Genomic DNA, 26,098 nt, shown 5'->3' on the forward strand with positions numbered 1-26,098 from the left:
ATTCTCAATCCTAACTGTTGGGATATACCAAGAATTTTAAGTGAAAATAAGCATATAAGAGTTTAACATTTTCTAGATAGATGTGATGGATCATGCTTGTAGTCTCAGAGCTCAGCAGGCTGAGATAGGAGAATCAAGAATTCAAGTAAAGACTGGAATACCTAGCCAAATTCTGCCTCAACAAAACAATTTTTTTCTACTGTTTTCTGAACTACAAGAACATTAAAATTGGGGCTGGGGACTATGGCCTAGTGGCAAGAATGCTTGCCTCGTATACATGAGGCCCTGGGTTCAATTCCCCAGCATCACATATACAGAAAATGGTCAGAAGTGGCGCTGTGGCTCAGGTGGCAGAGTGCTAGCCTTGAGCAAAAAGAAGCCAGGGACAGTGCTCAGGCCCTGAGTCCAAGCCCCAGGACTGGCCAAAAAAAAAACCAAAAAACATTAAAATTATCAATACTATAAAATGGGAAAAGGCGCGCCAAAACAGGATTAGAAGACCTAAATTATACTTTGCATTATCTCTTTTGAAAGATATCACTCAAAACTTTCAAGCCTTTTTTTGTTTTAACAAATTGAAAGAAACTAAAAATAAGAATAGTTCACTGATATGGTTTCATTGACAAATCAATGGTACCATCCTCATTATAGTCAACAACAATGACAAAAAATGGGTATAGGAAAGAGACTGAGAGAACCCATGGATCTCTGAATCAAAAGAGACATCACAAGCTACCAGCCAAATGAAATGAATGATCACTGTCTAGATCTGGATTTAACACAAACCTTCTGATAAATTCTTTAGAAATTAATAAGGAGAAATTAGACATTGAATTGAGGATTAGATGACACTAAAATAATTTTTCGAGGTCTGCTAATGACATTTTTAAATGTGTAAGAAATGTGTGTTTTAGAATTGCTTACTGAAATACTGGAGATGGAAGGTCTTGAAGGCTGGCATTTCCATTAAAATACTTAGACTAAAAGGGAAAAAGAGAGGGGATTAATCCCAGCTACTCAGGAGGCTGAGATCTGAGAATGGCAGTTCAAAGCCAGCCCAGGCAGAAAAGGCCACGAGACTCTCAGCTCCAATAAACTACTGAGAAAAGGCTGCTGTGGCTCAAGTGCTAGCCTTGAGCAGAAGCTGCTCAAGATTGGCAAAAAACAAAAGACTGCCAGCCAGCAATTTTTGTTTTATTTTCAGAATCAAATAGTATCTGCTAAAATTGTTCTGGTTATTAATTTCCCTGGTGCTTAGTATGTAAATAGTGGAGAATCAAACTACTTCGTATGGACAAACTTCTGATGAGTACTTGATTTGTCACAAAATGTCAGTTGGCTGTGCTCAGAATCCTTTCCCTGTGTCACCTGACTTCTCAGACGAAAGGTCAGAGCAGCTTGTGAAAGGTCACATGGGGAGGAAGTGGGGGCATGTGGAAGGTCATGTAAGGGAGGTCATGTAAGGGAGGTCCTGTGGAGAGGCTGTGTGAGAAGTAAGTCATGTGGGCAGGTGGGAGGCTGTGTGTGAGATGTCATGAAGGGAGGTAATGGGAGGAGGTTGTATTGGGGAAGCCGAGGGGAAGGTCATATCAGAGGTTACCTGTGAGTTCACTTCCGGGGGTCATGTCCAGGCAGCCTTAGCTCCCTGTTATCTCCAGTTGTAAATTACTTTTACCTTCTCGTCACCAAATAACCATTTCTATCAAGGACCAGTGACTGTCACCACCATTTTTTCCTCTTGCAGTATGGGTATTTCTTTCCTATTCCAAGCCTTTTTCCATTATAAAGAGATTTGAATGTTTTCACATTTCACATCTTTTTTTTTTTTTTTTGGCCAGTCCTGGGCCTTGGACTCAGGGCCTGAGCACTGTCCCTGGCTTCTTCCCGCTCAAGGCTAGCACTCTGCCACCTGAGCCACAGCGCCCCTTCTGGCCGTTTTCCATATATGTGGTGCTGGGGAATCGAACTGAGAGCTTTATGTGTAGGAGACAAGCACTCTTGCACTAGGCCATATTCCCAGCCCCCACATTTCACATCTTGAAACTCCAATTTCTTAGATGTGATCAGTAACATCTTTAGCTGTTATAGAGTGGGACGCTTATTTCCTTCACTCCAAATTGGATCTCTGTGTTGGAAATTGGAGGATTTGGTAACCTTTTGTACTCTGTGGTAAAGCACTAAGAGGAACAAGTGAATCATAGGCAAACTTTAGATTATGCTTTGGTTTAAAAACTCAAGTTTGTCAAAGGAAAAAGTGAAATGAGATTTCGTGCATTTTATACTCTGGTACCACTTGGCCCAGAAATTGATTTTCAACTTGTCTAGGGGTAGATGAATTTGATTAAGCAAAATTTATCCAACTACTTAGGAAAACCAAAGTTTATTTATTGCAATTTTAATTTTATTGGTAGTACTAAATATGTACTTTTAAGGACTTGGGGTTAAACTGGAAAACATTTGTATTGCAAAATATAAGGAACTTTGTGCATACTGCCTCCTTTCTTATTCCTAGTAATTTCTTTAATACCACAGAAATAAAGAGTCCCCTAGAGAAAGGCAGGGAATTTCACATTGTAAGTATGTAGGATTAAGTTGAACTCAAGTTAACCTTTAAAAGTTACTGATAGATTAGAATTTTTATCTGGTCACTCCTGAACAGGAAAGGAAAAAGAAAAAGAAAAAAAGAAAGAAAACCCTTTTAATACTCTGATGAATTAAAATAACACTAACATTACAGTAGAAATATAGACGGGGATAGTAACTAAAAAGAAAATTATAAAACATGGGGGCTGAGAATCTTCCTTAGTGGCTTGCCTAGCATGCATGAAGCCCTGGGTCCGATTCACAGGACCACATATACAGAAAAAGCTGCAAGTGGCACTGTGGCTCAAGTGGTTATTGCTAGACTTGAACAAAAGAAGCTCAGGAACAGGGCCCAGGCCTTGAGTTCAAGCTCCACGACTGGCAAAAAAATTAAAATTAAAAAATTAAAAAGGACTGGGAGTGTGGCTAATGGTAGAGTGCTTGCCTTGCATGCTTGAAGCCCTGGGTCCAATTCCTCAGTATCATATAAACAGAAAAAGCCAGAAGTGGTGCTGTGATTCAAGTGGTAGAGTGGTAGCCTTGAGCAAAAGGAAGCCAGGGACAGTGCTCAGGCCCTAAGTCTCAAGCCCCAGGACTGCTAAAAAGAAAGAAAAAAAAAATCAGTTGATACCTTTATGAATAAGGCCAAATATTACCAATCAAATAAATGTAACAGCTCTGTCTCTCTCTGTCTCTGTTTCTCTCATCGAATCCAAGTCTTTACACAGACTAGGCAAGAACTCTACCACTGAAGTACATATCCACAGCTCAAAAACAGGTAACTTTGTAGATTTCCAAATCGGCACGATAATAAAGGTGTAGTACAATGGACAGATCACCCGAAAGTGACCAAGTCATTCAGCAAGGTTTGTGACAGGATGTGGATTCTGACTTCTGTGAATGATAAGATGTGGTCAAAAGCTGTGCTACTTTAGTATTCTCAGAGAACATCTCATGACCAAGGAAAATGCTCATCACACAACTTAGAGGAGTAAGAGCACTGTGTGTTTTCACATACAGTGCAATATATGAGCACAGATAGAGTAACCTCAGTACTTGTGAGCTTTAAGACAGGAGGATTGTCACTTTGTGAATAACTTGAACTATGCTGTCCAAAACATTAAACTTGTTTACATTGGGCAACAAAATTATGTGATTTTACCTTCTTCAAAATACTATTTTTCCTGTTTTCTCTTCATATTTATTTTATAGTGAATATTACATATTTTTCACTAAGTTCTTTTTAAAAAAATTCTTATGAGTAACACTTTGGGAAATTTTTAGGAAATACATAACAAGAATAAAAAGTATAAGATAATGTAAGAGATTGCCAACCAGTACAAGATTTCTTTGGTGGGTAATGATAAAGTTTTAGAATTCATTGTAATAATGGTTGTACAATTCTACGATTATACTACATCTATCTCCCTTTATTTGTCTAGAACCATCCTTTAAGGAGTATACACAGAGGAGAAGTTAAGGAGGGGGAAGAGAGCATCTGAGAGACAGTGGGAGTTGTGGAGTTTACTTTTCACTATAGAATTTATCCATTTACATTTTGAATTTGCATCACTTGTTTAGATGCTGGGGATGAACACAGGGCTGTGTACACTCTATTGCTGAGCGACATCACCAGACCCTGAGGCCTTTTTGTTTTTGTTGGCTGTGGGACTTGAATTCAAAGCCTGGGTGCTGTCCTTGAGCTCATTTTGCCACTCCTGGCTAGAGCTCTACCACTTTAAGCTACAGAGCCACTTCCGGTTTTCTGGTGGTTAACTGGAGATAAGAGTCTCACGTACTTTCCTGCGGTGGCTGGTTTTGAACCACTATCTTCAGATCTCAGCCTCTTGAATAGCTAGGATTACAGCCATGAGCCACCAGGGCTTGGTCTTTGTGGCATTTTTTTTCAGCAATGACATAATTATTAGGGAAAATCTCCTTAGTAAAGGAAAATGGCTGGGGATTAGCAATAAACAATGTAAAGGAGCATGCCACTTCCTTTCTGTGTAATCGCTTTCAATCACTTCCCTTGCCTATGAGTGGTGAGAGCTATAAGATTTGACCAACCCACCTCTGGGCACTGTGGCTATTTCCAGAACATTCACTCTATTTCAGTTCAACCAGTCCTCTTAAACTTCTAGAAATCTTGGTTCCTCATCCCCAGAAAGGTCAAATGCAGCCTCAGAAATATCAGATAATTCGTTTATAAGGACTCTAATTATGGTCCAGGGATTTCAAAAGTGAGAGACCCAGATGGAATTTACTATCCAGGCTCCATGCCCAAGGAGAAAGTAAGCTCCAAAATCTTAAATTGCCCACGTAAGGTCACATGACTAGTTCTCCATTCTCTGTAATTAACCTTACCTGTTGTTCTCTGGAGTTTCATTCAGGAAAAGTAGGTTAATAAAGATGAAGCTTTTGGATTGTAGGTATTGGTAGAATTGGGGCCATATTAGGACTTAGAAAATTAATTTGATTTTTTTTAATCTATAAAAATGGCTTTATGAACTAATGCTCAGAGGGACCAATCAGCAAAGAGAAAGTTACCTAAAATCTGAAAAGACACCCATGATGCTGGCTTCTACCAATGATCACCACAGGGACATTTGAAATGTATATGTTTAATGTGAGGAGAAAAATTAAATCAATTTTCCTGAGAGTACTCACACACAGGACTAGCTACTGAAATCCACCACTTCAATGTAGCTAAATTAACCATAGGTAAGTAAGTTAGAAACTCAAGGAACTTCAGCACTTAGGCAAGGCCAGGGAGAGGTCTGAGGGCATCTAACCCTCAAGTCTAAAAGAAAGTGGGTCAGTAAGAAATTGGGATGCAGGCAAATGATGCCAATGAAGCCTCTGAGTCCTTTGGGAAATTTCCTTCTGGAAAGAACAGACCAACTAACAGAGTACAAAAATGCCAGATTTGAATTCCATTCTCAACCACCTCCCACTTCACAAATATACATCCATATGTATTCCTCACCAGTTAGAGTTTGTTCCATGACTGTCAGATCTCTTTGAAAATATGTGCATTTCTATTTTTATAATGTTTATTATTTCTACTTATAAAAGTAATGTTATAGAAAAAATTAGGGAGTGCACACTTCTGTTTTGTGCCGAAGACTATGTCTCTCAGGTTGGCAAATTACTTGTTGAAATAAAGTCTCTTTGTAGTAAAAGAAGGAAGGAAGGGAGGGAGGAAGGAAGGAAGGAATAAGAGAGGGAAAGAGAGGAAAACAAATAACTCCTCCCTCAAAAAAGTCAGCCATATACCATGACAAATACTAAGCATATGGAAACATTTTCTTCTAGTCTTTTTTTCTTTGTGTAGATGTATACATGGAGGACAAATGTGTTTATACAGGTTAAGGAAATAGAGTGTTTGTGTTGTATTTTTCAATTTGTGTTTTATTGTTGGCACTTCCAGAGTTATAAGATGCGGATTATCCTTTTACACAAAATCTCTTTGTGATTGATGATTCTTTTCACAGCATAAATTCCTTAACTATGATTACAGTGTCAAAGGGCACAAATATTTAAACAACGTTTTATATGTATCACCTAATTATCATTCAAAAACTATTTTGTAGTTTACATTGTTCACAGTAACTACATCCTTTATAAAGTCAATCTTATAAATAGAAAGCAAGTTTAACCATGACCAGTAGTGTGAAATACTTGCATGGAGTATCTTCTTTCAGTTTTGTTTGTATTGTCTTTTCAGTTTTAGAGAAGGTAAACTTTTTGGGGGTGGGTGGGTGTGGGTGTTGGTCTTGGGGCTTGAACTATGGGCCTGGGCACTGTTCTTGAGCTCCTCAGCTCAAGGCTAGTGCTCTACCACTTTGAGCCACAGTGCCACTTCCTGTTTTCTGGTGGATTTTCCTGCCTGGGCTGGCTGTGAACCTCCATCCTCAGATAGATATCAGCCTTCTGAGTAGCTAGGATTACAGGTGTGACCACTGGTGCCTGGCTTACTTGTTTTTTTTTCCCCCCTAATTCTAGTGTGCAGTAGTTTTAAATTTGCTTGTCTGTTTGTTTCACTTTCTATTAGATAATTTGTTTTGTTGATTTTTGTATTTTATAGGCCAGACACCAAAGTCAAGTATGTAATTCCAGTTACTTAGGAGTCAAAGATCAGGGTATCTTGGTTTGAGGCCAGCCAAGTTATAAAACTCTGTGATACACCATTATAATTAAAGGGCAGGCACCTCCTATCCTGAGTAACACTGGGCAGCACAATAGGAAGGTTGAAGCCCAGAACAGCCTGGACATAAAGTGAGACCCTACTTCAAAAATAACCAATGCAAAAACAGGTTGGAGATGTGACTCAAGTGTTAAGAGCACATGCCTTACAAGTGTAAGGCCCTGAGCTCAATCCCCAGTGTTACCAAAGTGGTAGACATTGAAGATTTTAACTAGCTGAACATATGTCATCCATAGTTTCTTTTCCTTTTTTCACTTTTGGACCTTACTGGAGTTTAAACTCAGGGCCTTGTGCTAGCTCAGCTTTCTTGCTTGGTGAGTGCTCTACTGTGACTCTAACCTTGCCTCTTATTTTAGACATTAAGTCTCATAGAACTTTCTGCCTAGGCTGGGCTGGAGCATTGATCCTCTAGATCTCAGTCTCCAGTGTGGCTGAGACTATAGGCATGAGCTCCCAGTAGTGGGTACTTCTTTTTATTTTCTATGTGATTGTTGTCTAAAAATATTTAATGGAAAATTTTGGATACATACAACATTTTAGAGAACATTTTTACATAGTCATGCCAAGCCAATTGTTATTTCTTCCATAGTTTTTATTTAGAAAGTCATTTCCCATCTAAAGTTAAATATTTATGTATACTTGCTTGGTACTAATTTATGATTTAAAAAAAATCCATTTAATTCTTAGCTGGGCTGTGACACCTGCCTGTCAGTCAGAAAGAGGATGAGAGGAGAAAGGATCACTTGAACTTAAGAGCCTGAGACTAGACAGGCAATAGTGAGGCCCCATCTCAAATGAATAACAACATGTAACTATTTATTCCTTTTGGAAATATTTTTTTTCAGAAATGGTATGAGAAAAATCCCTAACAGAATTTTCACCAGATGCATTTAATGACTACCTTCCTCTTCCTGAGTGACTTTATAGCACTTCCTTTATCACACAGTTGGCCAATGGTTGGATGCTAGTTTGCATGTAACCTGCTTTGGGGAGGGGTGGGATCAGCTTCTTAAGTATATGGTGGGCAGCTTGAGTCCTTGCATGGCACCCACAGATGGCCAATATGCTTGTATGAAATACTCAATGGATGTGCCTTTGATATACCTGGAAAGTTGAATTAAAAAACAATGTCTGTTTTGATTGGCTTGATCAATTTTTTTTTTCCTTACTTGCTTGGCTGGAATTCTATCACATGATTCACAGCTCCAGCCTGTTTTTGCTTCCTGGTTAGAGATGGAGTGTTATTGATTTTTCTGTCAGGGCTGGCTTCAAACCAATCTTTGGATCTCAGCCTCCAGACTGGCTAGGATTATCGACATAAACTAATGATTTCACCTCTTATTAGCTTTTTTTTTTTTTTTTTTTTTTTTTTGCCAGTCCTGGGGCTTGGACTCAGGGCCTGAGCACTGTCCCTGGCTTCTTTTTGCTCAAGGCTAGCATTCTACCACTTGAGCCACAGCACCACTTCTGGCCTTTTCTATATATGTGGTGCGGAGGAATTGAACCCAGGGCTTCATGTATATGAGGCAAGCACTCTTGCCACTAGGCCATATTCCCAGCCCTGTTATTAGCTTTTGATTTTCGCTTTGACCCTCTACTATTGTCTAGTCATGTCTACCATGAAAACATGATATTTGTTTCTTACAGGCCTCAGCATTAGGGCTAAGTTTCAGGTATCAAGGACTTTCATCATTATCTAAGAACAGAATTTAGCAGGGACTGTTTTTCTCGTATTTGAGTAAAGTATAGATGATGTACATTAGTTTCTTCATGATAGGGGCTGAGCTCAGGGCCCTATGCATATCAGGTAAGGTGTTCTATCATGAGCTACACTCCCAGACCTTTCCGCATACTTTTTTTTTTAAAGTACACAGTATCTTGTTTTTCCTTGAGGTTGCTTGGACCATTCCCTGTCTATTTATTCCTCCTATGTAGTTGGTGAGACAAGACACACACACACACACACACACACACACACACACGCATGCGCGCGCGCACACACACACTACCATAGCCAACTATTGGTTGATGGGTCTCTAGAACTTTTTTTTTTTTTAAATTTATTGTCAAAGTGATGTACAGAGAGGTTACAGTTTCATATGTTAGGCCTTGGGTACATTTCTTATACTGTTTGTTACCTCCTCCCTCATTCTTTTGTTTTGTTTCTTGTGCTAGTGCGAGGACTTGAACTCTGTGTTTGCTATCACTGAGATTTTGTGCTCATGGCTAACACTCTTTCACTTGAGCTACAGCTCCATTTAAGGTTTTTTTTGAAAGTTAATTGGAGATAAGACTTTTATATGCTTTACTGCCCAGACTGGCTTTGAACTGAGCTCCATAGATCTCAGTCTCCTGAGTACCTAGGATTATAGATGTGAACCACCAATGCCTGCTTCTAGAACTTTTCATCTAGGCTAGCATCCTAATCATAATCTCTTGCTTGAGTAGCTGTGATTATAGGTATGAGCCCATCTTAATTTAATATGTTATTCTTAAAAAAAAAGCCATGTAATTAAAAGGACAAATTTTACAGATTTACAGAGAATTTGGATATGCCTGGTGAGAGTGTGTGTATTATGTATGTATAATACTGGCTTTAAAAGAACCAGCTTAAAAGAAATTTAGAGACTTCAAAAATGTCATTTTCTTTTTCTTTGTTAAGGCAGGGTCTTGCTATGTATCTGGGCTGGCCTTGAACCTATAATCCTCTTGCCTTGTCTTACATATGCTGGGATTAGAGATGTGTACTATGACACCCTGCTACTTTGTCTTTATTGGTAAACAACTTCAATACCCAGTCTTCAGTGTACAAATAAGTGTGAATTATCACACTGAATTTAATTGAATGTGACTAATCTAGATGTATACTATTCTGCATATGCTTGTAGATATTACTTAGCCATGAAACCCAAACTAAACATGAACAAAACTATAAAATCAACACTTTAAAATAAACTCAATGAGAAAGACGATACTGCTTTGTGCTCATATCACAAACATGGCACAACTGCCTATATGACACTCTTGCCTGCTGAGGAGAGGGCTTTAAAAAAATCTTCCAAGCAGGATTGTATGTGCTCATTACTAAGCAAGCTGACTTATCAGACCTTGTTCATCATCCCAACCATCAATCTTTATTTTCCTTCAAGAAATCTTTAGAAACTGAACTCCAGCACATCAATTCATCTGGATTTTTTTTTCTTTTACCAAGACCAGTTCTGGAGTATCTTAGAAAGAAAGGTCTTTCTTTGTGGAAGTTGATAAGTACAACAAGCAAAGTAATTTCTGCTTCATAGGCTTAACATATTCATTTATCCCATTATGAAACAAAGGCCTCTCTCTGAAACTAAAAAGAAATGACTTCAAGATGAAAGTAACCATTATTTATTTTAACAAAATAATTAAAAAATTACAATTTGTGTCTTGTACTGTTTATAATCTGAGAGTTATTATTTGTGGACCGAGAGCTTAATTATAAAATAGCTGTCTGCAACATTTCATGGAATAAAATTTCTCAATTTTATAGGAAAATATCATACAGGACTCTTGGGCTGTTCCAGACCCTGTTTCCTAATAGTTGCTGAAAGCTGTTGACTTTTAGAAAGAACATGTTGATCTGGGCATAAAGGAGGAGGATATGCAGAAAATGGAAGAGAGGCCAAGTCAGCTAATTAAGTAGAGTCATGCTCCCTGAAATACACAACTGAGGAGATCTGAGAATATTTGAATAAGAGAAGATGTATTTCCTCCAAGTTACTTTAATGGTGTGATTTTCCACCAGTGTCATGGATTGGATCCTAAAGTAAAGCAGCGATTCTTAACAGGGGGAGATCTTGCAGCCTAGGAATCATCTGACAAAGTCTTATTACAGTGTGCTGGCATCTATTGGGTACAGGTCAAAGATGCAACTAAACACATTTCAATGCACACATCAGCCTACCAATTACCCAGCAAAAACTGTCAATAGTGCCAAAGGTGAGTTGTGGATTTGAGTGTCTAAGTCTGAGGGTGTTATCCTGTGTGCACTGGGCTATAGTGTAGGGTCATGCCTCAGTGTTTCTTCTTTTTACACACACACACACACACACACACACACACACACAATGATATAAAGCCATAAGTACTATGTAGACCCTTCCCATACAGCCTTTTCCAGCACAGATTAGTCAAAGGAGGATGGAGTTAGAGGGTTGTGCATTGAGCCACATGGAAAGACCACCATATAAAGAAGAGATAAATGTACCACTTCAAAGCAGATTCATCAATTCATTTATTCACTTGTGGAGCTAGTCTTTATTAAGAACACACGTAGTATTCTACTTGGGCTTGGTGATAGTCGTGGATAGCATCAAACCTGCCCCTTCATGGGGCTTACAGCCATGAGACGATTGACTAGGTTACCAAAAAGGGGCCATTCTGTAAAAGGACTCTGTAAATGTCAACGATGGACACTTAAAACACAGCTGGAAAAGATGTCCTCAAATTTGAAGGAGACAGCCTTTATTCCCTTCTGACACTAAAAGTGTAACACAAGGTCAAAACAGTGACAGGATACTCCAGGAATTGACACTGCCAGCCCTGATGTAATGTTTCTTAACAGTAGGGAAACAGCTAGGTACTGTTGCCTGGATTTGACCTGGAATTTCCATACCTGATGTCTATCAAACATATAGGTACAAAGCCCTTCTCAGGGGGGAAAAACAACACTAAAGAAGCAACGACCATCTCCAGATTCTTGTCATTATAACACCTGGAGATCATATGTTTTTAGCTGGTCCTTGTATATATGCCCTTGCTTTTAATTAGATTATCAACCCCTGACCTACAACGGCCAGGTCTTCCATTTCCTTTGCAATCTTTTGCAGCACTGCAGTCACCCAATAAAATGCCCTCTGCACAAACGGATCTGTAGAGATAAAAATACTTTATGGTATTCCCATTTATAGGTGTCATGCTTTTATTCTGCTTTGTGATAGGACTGTACATTATAAGCTTCAAGAAGGCAGAGAAAATGGCTTGGTGCTCCCTTACACACGGCGGGCACCCTGCAAAATGTGATGCTTGCATGGCCTTTTGATTCTCTGGAGAATATTAGCACACTGGGGAGTTTCTGTGTATCTGAGAGGTTGTCAGCCTTTCCGCAGTGGTTAATGTTCCTGTACACTAAGGACAGGGTTCTAGTACTGCAGACATCCCTCCCTCCGACCTCCCCCGTCCCTGATGCTTTATTTTTATTACCAAGAAAGCCGCCTGAGAAGGTGGCAAACGCTGGCATAACCCCAGACCTAGCGAAGGAATGAACTGAAAGGAAGGAGATTTGAAGGCAGGTCAGACATGGTCTGGATGGCTTCAGAGAATCCAGCCTCAGCCTGACAAGCCGGACGAAAGCTGCAGGAGGCCTGCAGTTCCCCGGCCCGAGAGAGGGTGGAGGGCAACCTTCCCCCACCATCTCCCTCCTACCCTCTCTCCCTCCCGCGCGTCCCCCGCCGGCCCCGCGCGCCCCCGCCGGGAGCTGTCCAGACGGCCCCGCCCGCGCCTACCTGGGCACTCACCCGAGCCGCGCGGCCTCTCCACCTCCCACCCCAGCCGCCGGGGCCCCGGCTCGGGCCAGCGCCGCCGCCTCCAAGGAGCCTCGGGGGCGGCGCCTCCACCTCCTCCTCCCCCGGCCGGCGGCCACCGATCGGGCGGCCAGACAGCGCCGGGGGTGGGGCGGGGGGTTGGCGCAGCCAGGCTTGGAGGGGCTCGGCGGCCTCGCCCCCGGGGCCCGGCGTCGGCCGGGGGCGCGGGGCCGGCCCCGCCCCGCCGCCTTGCCTAGCCTCTCCCTCCCGACTCCCTGGATCCGCGCCGGGAGGAAATGATGTGTTGCTGGCTGGTTAATCACAGCTCCAGACACTCATTGGCCGGGCGCTCCGCAGCCACTTCCTCCTCCTCCTCCTCCTCCCGTTCCTCCTCCACCTCCCGCTCCGGCTCCTGATCTTTGCAGCCGCCGCCGCCGCAGCCTCTCCGCACCGCCCCCCCCCCCCCTTCCCCCGGCGCCCGGGGAACTTTTCCACTCGTGGTCCCCGTCTCCCCCGTCGCCCCCGGGGGCCGCCTCCAGTCGGCGTGCCTGGCCTTCCCGCCCGGCCTCCCCGCCCAAGCCGCAGCGCTGCGCCTCGGGAAGTTTATTCTGCCCGCCCCCTCCCCTTCCTCCTCCTCCTCCGGCTGCTCTTCACCCCGCCTCCCCTCCCTCTTCTTCCACCTCCCCCTCCCCCCGGCTCCTTCCCCTCGGGTGGCTGCCGCCGCCGCCGCTGCTGCCAGCCTGCTCCACGACCAGGCGCGCCGGCCCCAGGGCACAAAGCCCCCGGGCACAGTCCATTCCGCCCAGCACCGCCGCCGCTGCCGTCGCCGCCTGGAGCCGGCTGTCGACCCTCCTCCGCCCCACAGAGTTCCGGGCTCCTTCGCCGACTGCGCCGCCCCGCCCCGCCCCGCGCCGCCCCGCGCCGCCCCGCGCCGCCCCGACCTGCAACGCCTGGCTGCCGGGAGCACTCCACCTTCCTCGGCGCAGCCCCCGGCCACGGCGGGACCAGAGGTGAGGGCAGGTCGTCGGGCGCGCTCGTTGGAACCGGGACCGAGACCGGGACGACCGCGGGAGGTGGGAGCCGAGCGCGAGGGGAGGCAGGGATCGGGGGTGGGAGGGTGGGCGTCTGCGGTGCCTCCCCCTCTCTTCCATTCTTTCTCCCGCGACCGAGCTCGAGTCCTCCCCGCCCCCCCTTCTCGGTTGGGAGAAGCAGCCGGGGAACAAACTGTCTCGCTTTGGGCCTGAACTGCTGGTGGGATATGCAGGACAGAGGCATGGAGTGTGTGTCGGGGTTCTGGGGTTTGCACTCTGTGTGTGTGTGTGTGTGTGTGTGTGTGCGCGCGCGCGTGTAGTGAACTCCTACGGGTTGTGCGCCTCGGACTTGTAAATCGATCTGGCTGTCGGGTCCCACACCGGGCTCACCTTTCCAGCTGAGCTTGGTAGAGAGTAAAGAGATGGACACATCACCCCCACCCACAAAATACCCATCCTTTCCAAAAGGAATTTTCTGTTGGAGAGACAGCCAATAAACTCTGCTCAACTCCTTCCCTTCCTCCCCTCGGTTCTTTCTAGCTGCAGTTTCAAAAAGCTTCAAAGCCAGGAATGTGGGATTCATCTTCCGATCCCCAGAAGGCAAATGTGGTTACAGATGTTGCACGATACTTTTGCCAAGTTTAAAACCCTGCCTTCAACACTGTAACCAAAACAGTGAGGCTAGACCCTTGGGCGGCCAGGGGAGAAAGGTGGCTCTCTGGATTCAATGGCTTCCTCCCGGTTCCTTGAGTTCTAGACTGGCTCATTTCTATCTAGTTAGTGCCAGATGCCAACCCCCCGACCCCCAACTCCTGCCTTGCACCCCGACTTTTCAATGCTCTTTGTATGGAGGAAGCTACTAAGGGAAGAAAGCATTCCATTTAGTAGTAAGTAGCTGAAGAAACGTATTGGTTACAAAGTTGTAATTAATTTGGCTTTTAGAGAGAGGTGAAGGCTGTATGGTGGGTTTTTCTTTTTTGTGGCTTTTCTTTCTCTGTTGAGGTATACATGGTGGGTGTAGGAAGATGGGAAGACGATGCCATCCTATAAATGTTCTGCCTGTTATTCTTTAAAAAAGAAACCCTTGAATGAAGATATAACTCAATGATTTTTAAGAATCTTGTCCCAAAGATACAGGCTGCTCTGACAGTCCAAGGGAAGGCGGTGGCAAAAAATAGACACCATCTTCCCTGTTCCCCCAAAAATTCTTCCTGGAAAGGTGGTGGTAAGAAATTTAAGAGAAGAGCTGATCCATGTGGCGGGCCTTAAATGGAAACACTATATAGTATATCCTGGCACTTGTCTCTGGAGGTGGGTTGCTGGCCAGAGGCCCGGGCTTGGGCAGCCAGCAGACAGACTTTAGACTTGTGCTGACCTCAGACACCGGCCCTGCCTTGCAGCCTTGCAGCCTTGCAGAGTTCAGACTGCTCAAGTAGAAATATGCTCACTGGGGATGCTGGGGGTCAGGAAGTTATTTTTGGTTTGGGTAGAATCTGGATCACCATCTTCTAAGATCAAATCAGAATTTTGTGATTCAGTTACTTTTGTTTTCTCTGTTGGAATTAACACACAAAAGTGTTTTGAAGCTGAAATTGTCTTGGATAATGAATGACTTTTCTGTTTCTACTCTTAACCCTCCTGCTGAGACCCCAAGATGGTATATGATACTGAGATAAATTTTGGCTAGATGATAGAGGTCAAGGACTGGGATAGGTGTGGATAAGGCTCTTGCTCTCCTTTTCCAGCTGTATTCCTGAGTTTTATCTTCAATAAAATTTACTATAGTTAGTGCTCTTACCACTCTTGCACCTTGGAAGAGACTGATCATTTGAATACTAATAAGTTACTTGTTAGCAGATAACTTAAAAGGATATTAAGGATGCAGAGTGAAGATGCCTTACTAAGTAATGCGAGCTAATCAGTATAGAATTTAATTCATTTAATAATATCGTACTGGCTTCTTTTCAAAGTAGTGAGTTACCAGTAATAGTGACTGAATTGGTTGATAGAAGTTATGTCTCTAACGTACTCATGGTTAAACTGAACTCATCCCAAATGACCATGTTGAGGTGTCTAGGTAATTCTTAGAGTTTGATTGAGTAGTCTAGCCTTCTGGGGAATGGTGTGTGTGTGTGGGGTGGGGTGGGGTGGGGTGGGGAATGGTACAGAAATGGATTTGAAAAATGATCCTGCTCTTCAGGGTTGTAAGGTGAGAATGGAATCAATGCTGTCCTCTGTGGCTTGTTTGACTGTTGGATCCTTGTATCTTGATTTATTTTGTATATAAGGAGATCTCATTAGATATGATGGTAAGCCATCAATTATGGAGAAACGCTTTTGTGTATTTGTGTAAATCTGATGACTGTGGTGTACTGCATAATACAAATGTCCAGCACTGTGCCCTGCCCCTAGACTCACCTTTCCAAGGCATTTCCATAACTATTATATATATGTTAAATAGTTTTACCCTTCTCCAAGAAGAAATTGAAGTTTGGCAGATTTAAGTGTTGGAGTGGGGATTTGAACCAGAGGTTTGTGGGATTCTAGAACCCATTTACTTGGTCACTGTTGTTAGGGATTAGCAAACTTCATCCATTCATTTACTGTCTTCATGATTATTCCATGGTAAGTCATTGAAAAATGACTTAATACTTAATATTTTTCTTTAAAACATTGGTTCACTTGAATATAATTTAATGACATCTTTTAAGAAGAAATAACTTATTGCTGCTATACTTGGAAAGCCTGCTAGCTCACTTACTAGGAATAGAAGATAATCATAAAGATGCATTATATTTGGACCGAATCCTCAAGTTCAGAAGAAAAAATACCTGATCCTGTGTGCTCTAGGGATCTAGGATAGAGTTGGATGAGGCTGAGTGATACAGAATTGGTGATGTTGTGGGTTTTTGATTAGGTGATGGGTTCATAGATGCAATCTTATTTTTAAACTTTATAACCTACATATATGGTACATCTTTTTCTATAGAATGATAAAGGAAATGAAACACATGATCTTTAACATAATGAATACATGGGGACTATGGTACTGTGCGGACTGAGACATAGCTTAGTGCCTTGCAGGGTAGAGGCACAAAACTGTCTGATTGATAAGACCCCCAGGAAATAATGTTAAGCAGCTGATGATTTCTTATCTTAGTAGGGCTGAGGTATGTCCTCTCCTGTTTTCTCCTTTCCCCTCTCATTTCCAGTGTGGTGACTAAACTGATAGTTTAATTGGCACTGGGGCTTCTCCATAGTGCAGTTAAAGAAGATGGAGCAAGGCTGGACCTGGTAGTTTTCTATCTCACTTTGTCTTAGGTGTCTAGTACTTGGAATGGAGCACAGAATGCTGGCATGGAGTGTTAAAACACTTCTCTATTTGCCAGACAGTGGTGGTTAACACCTGTAATCCCTAATCAGCAGGCTGGGATCTGAGAGTTAGGGTTCGAAGTCAGCCTGGGCAGGAAACTCAGTAAGAGTCTTATCTTCATTTAACCATCAGAAACCCAGAAGTGAAGCTGTGGCTCAAGAAAGTGGTAGAATACTAGCCTTGAGTGAAAAAACTAAGGGGACAGAACCCAGGACTAGAGTTCAAGCCTCAGTACTGACACCAAACCAAACCAAACACTTTTCTTTTTGAACCATTGGTAAAATGATCATTCAGAGCTGGAAGCAAGATCTTAAGTTAGAACAGTGCCTGAATAGAATGCTGACAACTTTAAACTGGTGAGGCTTGGAAATAAAGCCGTCTGAGATTTTAATTGGAATCCACAGTCTCGTATTTTGTTTTCCCAGGCAAGTATTAGGCACTGTGGCTTTATTCCTGGAAACAGGATTTGGAATTGGGTTTCCTGGTTTAAAATGCCTTCTTTGATCTCTGGGAGTGAAAACTTTGTTTCTTTCCATGGCCAATTCTAACTTTCAGAAGATCCAAATGGAAGATTTACCTCTTCTTTTTAGCTGTTGGACTTAGAAGCTCTTGCTTGTCATGCTAGTTCAGGAATCAAAGTTCCAAACCACAATTGCCTGTTGGAAAGGACATTTGAATGCAAGATTCCTTTTGAAAGAGCTTCATCATCTTGGTATAATTGGCGCCCCTGCTGTCTTTGCTTAAGCTGGGAGGTAAGTTGCCTCTCACAATTAGCTAAGACCTGTTGGGGGAGGCTGAGGATATAGCTGTGTGGTTGAGCACTTGTCTAGCATGCTTGAGGACATTAGTTCTTGTAAAGTTAAAACCAATACACCCCAAGTGTCTCCATGTATCTAAGTAGATGTACAGTTGATGTGGATGCCCGTGATCTTTTAGGCAGTTTTGGAAATATGAGCCTGTTTCTAAGGCTAAAGAATTCTTATGTGGTCCCTGAGAGTTTTATTTTCTAGAGCAGGTAGTACTTAGTTGTTTGTTTTTGGAGTTTTTCATCTCTTACCAACATTCTACTTTGCCCATTAAGGTTGCTTCATTGTTTACTCTGGGTATTTGGTCTTTATTTCTGTGGCTGGGAAAGGAACTTTACATTTCATGCTTTCCAAATTCTGTGGGGGTACATGTGGGTGGGGGAGGTGGGAATGAAAGGAGGGAGCAGTCACATTTAACACAGTGTCCTGATCTCCAAGAGGCCAGCCCTCCATCCACCCTGGGTAGCCCTTGGCCCCCTGGCCCTTTAACCCTTCCCCTACCTCCTCTAGGACTCAGACTAATCTCATTGCTGGCAAGAATGTATTTTGCCTTTTGATGGACTCCTAGCATTTTATTACTCTCACCCCTCAGTTTGGGTCTTGATTGATCTCTTTGAGGACAAGGGCTGCAAGTTATTCATTCTTCCATTTATTCATTGACATGGTTCATTCCTCTTTGCTAATTAAAAACCTTTCAAATGATCTCAGTAGGCTTCTTGAGGGCAGAGGCTGTGTCTTATTCCTCTTTTGGGTAATTTTTGCACCTAACACAATGCCTGGCCTAGATCACACCGCCAATAAATGGTTTTGTAATTGAATGAGTGGATAACTGCATGCTAGGGGAGCCAGGTACCTTGTCCTTTAGGGAGTGGGAAAATCTCAAGGTAGATACTATTCACTAAGCATGATTCTGGGTGGGAAGCAGGGATGAAAGATACTCTATGACTTAGAAGTGAGGAACCTCTTTTTGTGCCAGGGGCCATTTAGATATTTATAACAACACCTGAGAATCCTACAACATTATCTATTGAGGTAGATGGTTGAGGGCAGTTGACCAGAAGCTATACTCATAAGCGCTTTTTAGGTACACATTATTTCAGGTCTGTGGGCCAGAGATTTCCCAAGTTTGTTAGGTAAAAGTACCTGCCTTTGACCCTCCCCTTGTCCCCTCTTCTTGGTACTGGGTATTGAGCCCAGGACCTCTCGTACTAATCACATGCTTCACTACTAAATTACTCCTTCTATCCTGACCCTTCATTTTTTTATGCTTGACTGTATCTAGTACTTAGTTAATTCAGTATTTATTGTATTCTTCTTAGTGTTGTTTTTTTTTTAAATTATGAGAGACACCTCCATTTGGGGAAAGGTTTCAGTAGATATTTTGTATCCTGAAGTACCAGGAATTCTTTGTGAATTTGGGACTCAAATACTTGAGTTGACTCCTTTCTTCCAATTTTCTCCTGTGGCCTATATGCCCAAACAGTTGACAGTTTAAAAACAGAATGGTGGGCAGTACTTATGTCAGAGGTGAAAGAATGTAAATGACCTCTTTGGAAAATGGAGGGAACCCAAAGTAAACTCTCAGTTGGCTTTAAGTGTTGGTTTGAGTAGGCATAACCTCCTAGAACTTTCCAGCTTGAGCACTTGATGACTAGGTGGTTTGCTCATTTATGAAAGCCAAGATTGGCCATTCAAGGTTACCTAACAGTGTATTTGCCATTGAAAATGAAATTACTCTAGGCTTTATTTCTTTTGTGGTCAATGATAAACTACTGATTGAACCACTCCAAAAATAATCTTGAGTTTTAGGGGAAATGAGCAGAGGTGATAAAAGAAGATAACAGGTGATACTGCACAAAGCTGGGTGTTAAGAAGTAGGATGAATCTTGGGGTTGGGAGCAATTGCAAACTGAGAAAAATGTGTTATGAAAAGAGCTTGACCAAGCATTTTGATATAGAGGGGATGGATTGGGTCATATTTTAAAGGAAGTATTGAATCTTCTACTGGTAGAGCTTTTGCTCTAGGCAAAAATGAAATGTACTTGATTACTGTTCTTAAGTTAATGCTTATAAGCAGAAAGTTGAAGCACTTGTGTCTTTTGTCATAATGTTAGGGACTTACACAAGAATTATACATAGGAATAGTTGGGCAGGAGAAAAGGGCTATATGGTTCCTTTTTGTAAAGGAAAATGGTAATGGATTAAAAAGCATGCCAGATGATTTTTTTAAAACTATTTTTGAACTTGAGGAACCTGATTTGTAACATGTGGCTATAACAAGTCTCTTATGTGTATGACCCATTAAGAACTAGAAAGCTTACTCTTTAAACAGTTAGACATAAACATTCTGTTTAAGTGTTCTGATCCATGTATTTTCTACCAAGACCTGGTACACATACTCATGCATGCATACATACATATGTGCATATTAGAAAGAAAGATGAAATACAAGTTTTACAAAATAATATTGTAATACTTCCTAATTTCTATTCAGTTTTTATTAAAAAATTCTGATCTCTAGCTACTAAATTGATTTCAAAACTTGCTAATGGGACCTAATCAGCAGTTAAGAAAAAAAAAAAACTGTTCTGTGCCAGGTACTGTGGAAATTAGCCTTAATTTGTTTATTGAATAGTTGCTAATGTGGATGAGGATTTTTTTTTCCATTTTGCATGGATTTCATTCATTCTATACAAACCTCACACTTCTGTATATCTCTCCTCCAACAAATAAATCCTTTTTTGGTCTTTGCTTGTTTCTTTAAAGAGACTGATATGTTACTAGTTCTAAGAGTGTATCATTATTATGTTGATCCCAGTGTCAACATGAGGCTGATTGGTTAAAAACTGATGGCAAGAGCCCTCAGTGTGTTCATTTAGAGGATATTTGAATGGGATGGTGACTTTCAGTAACAAGAGTAAAGCTGAGTACATGTCCATACCAAAAGGATGGGAATGTGACTCCATGTATTAATTCAGAAATAAAAAATGAAAATTTGGTAGGGAGAACCTCCCCTACCTTCTTTTTTTTTATTTTTTTCAAATTTTTATTATCAAACTGATATACAGAGAGGTTACAGTTTCATACGTTAGGCATTGGATACATTTCTTGTACTGTTTGTTACCTCGTCCCTCATTCTCCCCTCCCTCCTCCCCCTTTCCCTTTCCCCCCATGAGGTGTTCAGTTCACTTACACCAAGCAGTTTTGCAAGTATTGCTTTTGTAGTTGTTTGTCTTTTTTTACCCTGTGTCTCTCAATTTTGGTATTCCCTTTCAATTTCCTAGTTCTAATACCAGTATAGATGGTTTCCAATATACTCAGATAAGATTACAGAGATAGTGTAGATACAACCACAGGAAGGTGATAACCTTTTTTTTTGCCAGTCCTGGGGCTTGGACTCAGGGCCTGAGCACTGTCCCTGGCTTCTTTTTGCTCAAGGCAAGCACTCTGCCACTTGAGCCACAGCGCCACTTCTGGCCGTTTTCTGTATATGTGATGCTGGGGAATTGAACCCAGGGCTTCATGTATATGAGGCAAGCACTTTTTGCCACTAGGCCATATCCCCAGCCCCTACCTTCTTTTAATTAACTTACTTTAGCAATACAGGAATAGTGTATTTCAATATTTGTATTTCAAGATATAAACTTAGCCCGGTGCTGGTGGCTCATGCATGTAATCCTAGCAGTTTAGGGGGCTGAGATCTGAGGATTAAGATTTGAAGTTAGCTGGGGCAGAAAAGCCTATGATACTTTATCTTCAATTAACCAGCAAAAAGCTGAAAGGGGGGGTGTGGCTCAATAGGTAAAGTGCCTGCCTTTAGTGGAAAAAGCCAAGTGAGAGCATGCCCAGTACTTGTACACACACACACACACACACACACACACACAAACACAAACACACACAAACACCCGACACAGACTTAACTGTTGCCATTGTCTTTATTGGTAAATTTTTCTGCCTTCTTGCTCCTTCCTCTTTCTCCCCTTTTTTGACCTTCAATTATTGAGCATTTCTCAGGTCATCTGTACTTGGGGCTAAGCAAGGAAAGCTCAGTAAACCAACTTGACATTCAGGTGGACTTGAGAGGAGTTACGCATCTCACTGTAAACGGCTGAGTGTTGTATCTTGGTCATAAGATATAGAGGGATAAGGATCAGCCAACACCTTTGAGGAAGTAGTTGTTTGGCCAGCCTTTGAAAGAGGTACCATTTTGATGTTATCATTGTGACTGGTGTCTGTTCCTGTGGAGGCTGTGGATTAGGCATCCTTCCAAAAAAAGAGTTTGGGGCAGGTAAATAAATATGAGTTATTTGATTTTTGTTCAGGAGCCAGTTTGTGCAAAACATAGTTACTCAACTTTTAATCAGTAGAATCAGACTCTGTGTCCAGCAATGCCGAGTCTCTGGGAAGCATGCAAGACCAGAGACAACAGGTCAGTTTGGTATTTCATCATGTGACTTTACGGTGGGAAGTTTTTAAGGTGAGAGCTGTAGAAGCAAGGTAAGAAAGAGATTTGGAGACACATTCTGATTTCCTCAGAAGGCCAGCCTGAAGGTTAAGATCCTGCATGGAAAGCAGGCTTTCTCAAGCCCTCCTCTGCATCATTCCACTTAGTCTTATTACCCCCATTGTACAGAAGGAGAAAAAGACTTAAAAGAGGTTATGTAGTACGCGCGAGTTTCATGCCTGTGAACTTTAATCCAGGCTGTAAGTTCCCAGCTCACCGTTCTCTACAGCAGAAGTGGGAAACTTGTAGTCCTGAGCTGCGTGCACTTCACAGTTCTGTTCTGATATTGAACTTGAAAATTTTTCGCAAGTTAAAAATGAGATTTCCCTTAAAAAAACCTATAAATTTCACTTGGGTGTTGGTTCACACCTACAACTACAACAACTATTACTACTACTACACCTAATTTCTACTACTCAGGAGTCTGAGATCTGGAGAATCTGAGTTCAGAGCCAGCCTGTCTAGGCAGAAAAGGCGGAAAGACTCCATTTTCAATTAACCAGTTAAATGCTGGATTGGAGGTATGTCTCAAATGGTAGAGTGCCAGATGTGAGCAAGAAAGCTGAGTGAGAGCATAAGGCCCTGAGTTCAAGCTCTGGTATAGGCAAGTATGAACACTTGTGCACGCCCTCCTATCCCCTACCCCACAATCCAGGTTTCTAGCTGCTCTTACACACTGTTCCTGCAGAGCTGCTTGTGATTGCATCTGTGTTTTATTTGCCACGGTCCCTGTTCACTCTGTTTTCTCTGACACTTGACGCGTGGTGCTAGTTGCTAAATATTTTCTTTTATAGTTTCTTCTTGCCCTAGTATGCTTAGACTCCTATCGTGCCTGCTAACTGCAGGGCTCCTGTAGTGATATGACCTGGAGACCTCTGCTCTCTTGGGCATGGGCGATTTTGTCTATTGGTGAGGGTGGATGCCCAGAAACCAGGAAGAAAGTAAAATAGATGAAACAAGAGGTTTAGGTTAGTGGGGATGCTATAGAACTTGGTCAGCAAGTCATGTTTGTGATGAGAGGGAGGGTGGGATGTATGCAGACAAGACTGACTTTCGAAACCTGAAATGTGAAATTGGCATGAGGAGCTGTTTTGGAATAGCTTGTGGTGTTGGGGTGTTGATGTTCTGGTGGAATAAGGGTGTGGAAGAGGTTTTACTTGAGCTCTGTGAGATGTTGAAGACATGGAGAGGAGGGTTTGAGGTGCTGGCTTTGATTGGCCATGGCATCTGTATTGGAGGCAGGTGAGAGGACAAGCATGCCCCAGGAAGAGCATGCTGAGGTTTTTACTATGGAGCTGAGGTCTGCTTGGTAAAACCGGCCAGCCACAAATAGTTTAGAGTCTCTTATTGACTTTTTGAGAAAGGGTCAAATACTTATCTCCCAAGCAAGTCAAATGTTTATCCTAGTAAAAGAGTAAAATAACAGTCTGGCTTTCAAACATGGGAACTTTTGTTGTTGTTTTGGTGCTTGTACAGGGTCTTGAACACAGGGCCTTGGCACTGCCTTTTCACTCTAGGCTAGCGCTCTACCATTAGTTTTGGTGGTTAATTGAAGAGTCTCTGGACTTTGCTGTACAGGCTGGTGTCAAAGTCAGACATGTTCTTTGATGGTGACACTTGTAACCTACATGCGTTCTGAGTTTACTGAGCATTATTTAGATGAATCTGATTCTAACAGTTTTGACTCACAGGTAATAGAGTTTCTGGAATTCTAAGATGGGAACAATGCCATCGGTGAATGATTGAATTCCCTCCTCCTCTCTTTGTCTCTGTCTTTCTCTTTATTCTCTTTTCTCTTGAGATTTATTTTAGCCAGTTTAAGAATGGAATGTCCTTTACAAATTCAGATGAGCTTTATTCTCTGTTGCTGTGTTTGCTTAGGATTCCCTCCAAGTCCTTGTTTCTTGATTAGTAAGGTCCACCTCAGCTCATTGCCCTTCTACTCGACTCATGAAGGACTTATTGTTGTAGGATGTTCTGTGTGCAGGTGGGGTGAATCTTTCTCAGATGTGGGTGCTGTTTGTGAATGCAAATCTTCCAGAAGGCTGTTCTTTTCTTCTCAGGCATCTGACTCCTTTTGAGTACAGTACATACAACTCTAACTTTAAAAAATTGAGTTGATGTTTTCAATTTTTACTCATAAATAGCTTTATTTTTACACTTGCAATTAATAAGATTTCCTACACATGTTTTTCCTACGGAATCAAGTACTTATATAAGATTAAATAATGTCTTTTATTTTCCATTCTTGAAGAAAAAAATATCATTATGAAGAATTTTGGGAGTTTGAGATGGAGCCCAATGGTTGAGTACTTGCTTTGGCATGGAAGGCTCTGTGTTCAATTACTAGCACCCTAAAAGGGGAATAGAGTGAGGAAATACACGTAGCTGCATTTATATATGCAAGCATATATGAATACTCATGCATTTGAGACAAGGTCTGATTGTATTGCCTAGGTTGTCCTTAAGGATTTGGGTTATAACAATCCTCCTGACTCAGCCTGCCAAGCAGCTGGAACTACCTGTGTATACCACTGTCCTGACTATCAATGCATGTTTTTTTTTTTTTTTTTTGGTGGGGTGAGGTACCAGTCTTGGGGCTTGAACTCAGGGCCTGAGTGTTGCCACTGAGCTTTTTCACTCAAAGTTAACTACTTAACTACTTTACTCAGTGTCTACGACTTGAGCCACAGCTCTATTTCCAGCTTTTTGGTGTGGTTAATTGGAGATGAGAGTCTCATGGACTTTCCTGTCCAGGCTGGACAGGAAACTGTCCTGTCCAGCCTGTGGTCAAACTGTGGTCCTTGGATCTCAGCCTTCTGAGCAGCTAGGATTATAGGCATGAGTCACCACCAGCACCTGGCTTACTACTGTATTTTTGTTTGTATGTGTATTGTATTTTTTGCTCATATTTAAATTCTGTAACTTTCCCCTTCCCAACTTAACATTTTTGACTTGAAACATTTTTCCTGTTCATATGAACAGTTACTGTGTGTGTGTGTGTGTGTGTGTGAGTGTGATCATAGGATTGAACTCAGGGCTTCACCCATGCTAGGCAATCCTAGGAAGAATGCTGAGTCTGTCCAATCATTTTGTACTATAATTTACTTAACTTTGTACTTTAGGTACATTATGTATTCAAGTATTGCAGTGACTGTACATATGTAGAAATACTTTATTAGTTTTGGTTTTCTCATTACTAGAAGTCAATTATGGTCTTAAATATTATATGGAAAATTCTAGAAATAAATCTTAAAATAATTTTATTGTACCAAATCATAACTATTCAAAGTTGTTGCTAATCTTTTATTGTACTCAATTTATAACAGGCTTTCTATGTATATACATATTAGGAAAAGCATAGCTTTTGTAGGATTTGGTGCTCACCATGGTCAGGCATCTACTGAGGGTAATGAAACCCATCTCCCCCTATGGACAGGGAGGACTGCTCTAAATTTATAGATAGATAGCTCTGACAACCTATATACCTACCTACCTCCTGAAAATCTGGGGCTAAATTTCAAAGATTAGAATCGCTGAATCAAATGGTGTTTCCATTTTAAATTTCATATAGGTTGTATCATATGTGCAATATGAACTAGAGTTGCCACTTGTGATTGTGAAGCACTGTGGCTTGATGGTAGATGAGAGAACAACCAGACACAGCCCTGGTCTGTTTTTGCTGTGTCCCAGTCATGTGGCCCAAGAAAGTCATCTTTTCTGAGGTGCTTTCCCTCCCTCCCTTGTCTGTCAAGAAGGGCAGATGCAGTCCTTTATACAGTTTAATAATCTGTCCATTCTGTTATAGTCTCTCTCATCATTTTTGGTCTTTCCAGTAAATGGAGCTTGATGATCCATCCATCACCCCCCCCTTTACTTTCCCAGTGTCAATTTGAGTCTGTGAGTAGCTCTGGGTTTTGGGAACCTTGCTAACCACAGCTTTATTTTGATCATTTTAAAGCACAGTGTCTGGTTTGTGCTTTATGTAAAAAGCAGAGCTTATGTGGTTGATTATCTTGTTTTCCCCCTTTAA

At 41.9% G+C, this 26,098-nt stretch overlaps 1 protein-coding gene and 1 long non-coding RNA gene across 6 annotated transcripts in view; one reads left to right on the top strand and one right to left on the bottom strand.

Moving 5' to 3' along the window:
- Positions 1-11,039: 11,039 nt before the first annotated feature.
- On the bottom strand, positions 11,040-13,002 carry LOC125350649. 3 transcript variants are annotated; one of them, XR_007210785.1, is made up of 2 exons: positions 12,343-13,002; positions 11,040-11,696 (listed from the first exon to the last, which is right to left on the bottom strand). It is a non-coding gene; the product is annotated as an uncharacterized LOC125350649 (long non-coding RNA). The 3 variants fall into 3 exon arrangements; XR_007210786.1 differs by having other exon boundaries at positions 12,331-13,002; XR_007210784.1 differs by lacking the exon at positions 12,343-13,002 and adding an exon at positions 12,029-12,316.
- Positions 13,003-13,091: 89 nt separating this feature from the next.
- The window catches only part of Acvr1 (activin A receptor type 1), a 124,610-nt gene continuing 111,603 nt past the window's right edge, over positions 13,092-26,098 (top strand). For 2 of the 3 annotated variants that reach the window (XM_048345434.1, XM_048345438.1), the window contains exon 1: positions 13,092-13,421. The gene's annotated coding sequence lies outside the window, so the exon portion shown is untranslated. The remainder of the gene's footprint in view (positions 13,422-26,098) is intronic. The other variant, XM_048345435.1, reaches the window with a different exon arrangement.

This window comes from Perognathus longimembris, chromosome 4 (genome assembly GCF_023159225.1).
Source record: "Perognathus longimembris pacificus isolate PPM17 chromosome 4, ASM2315922v1, whole genome shotgun sequence".
In the NCBI taxonomy this organism is placed as follows: domain Eukaryota; kingdom Metazoa; phylum Chordata; class Mammalia; order Rodentia; family Heteromyidae; genus Perognathus; species Perognathus longimembris.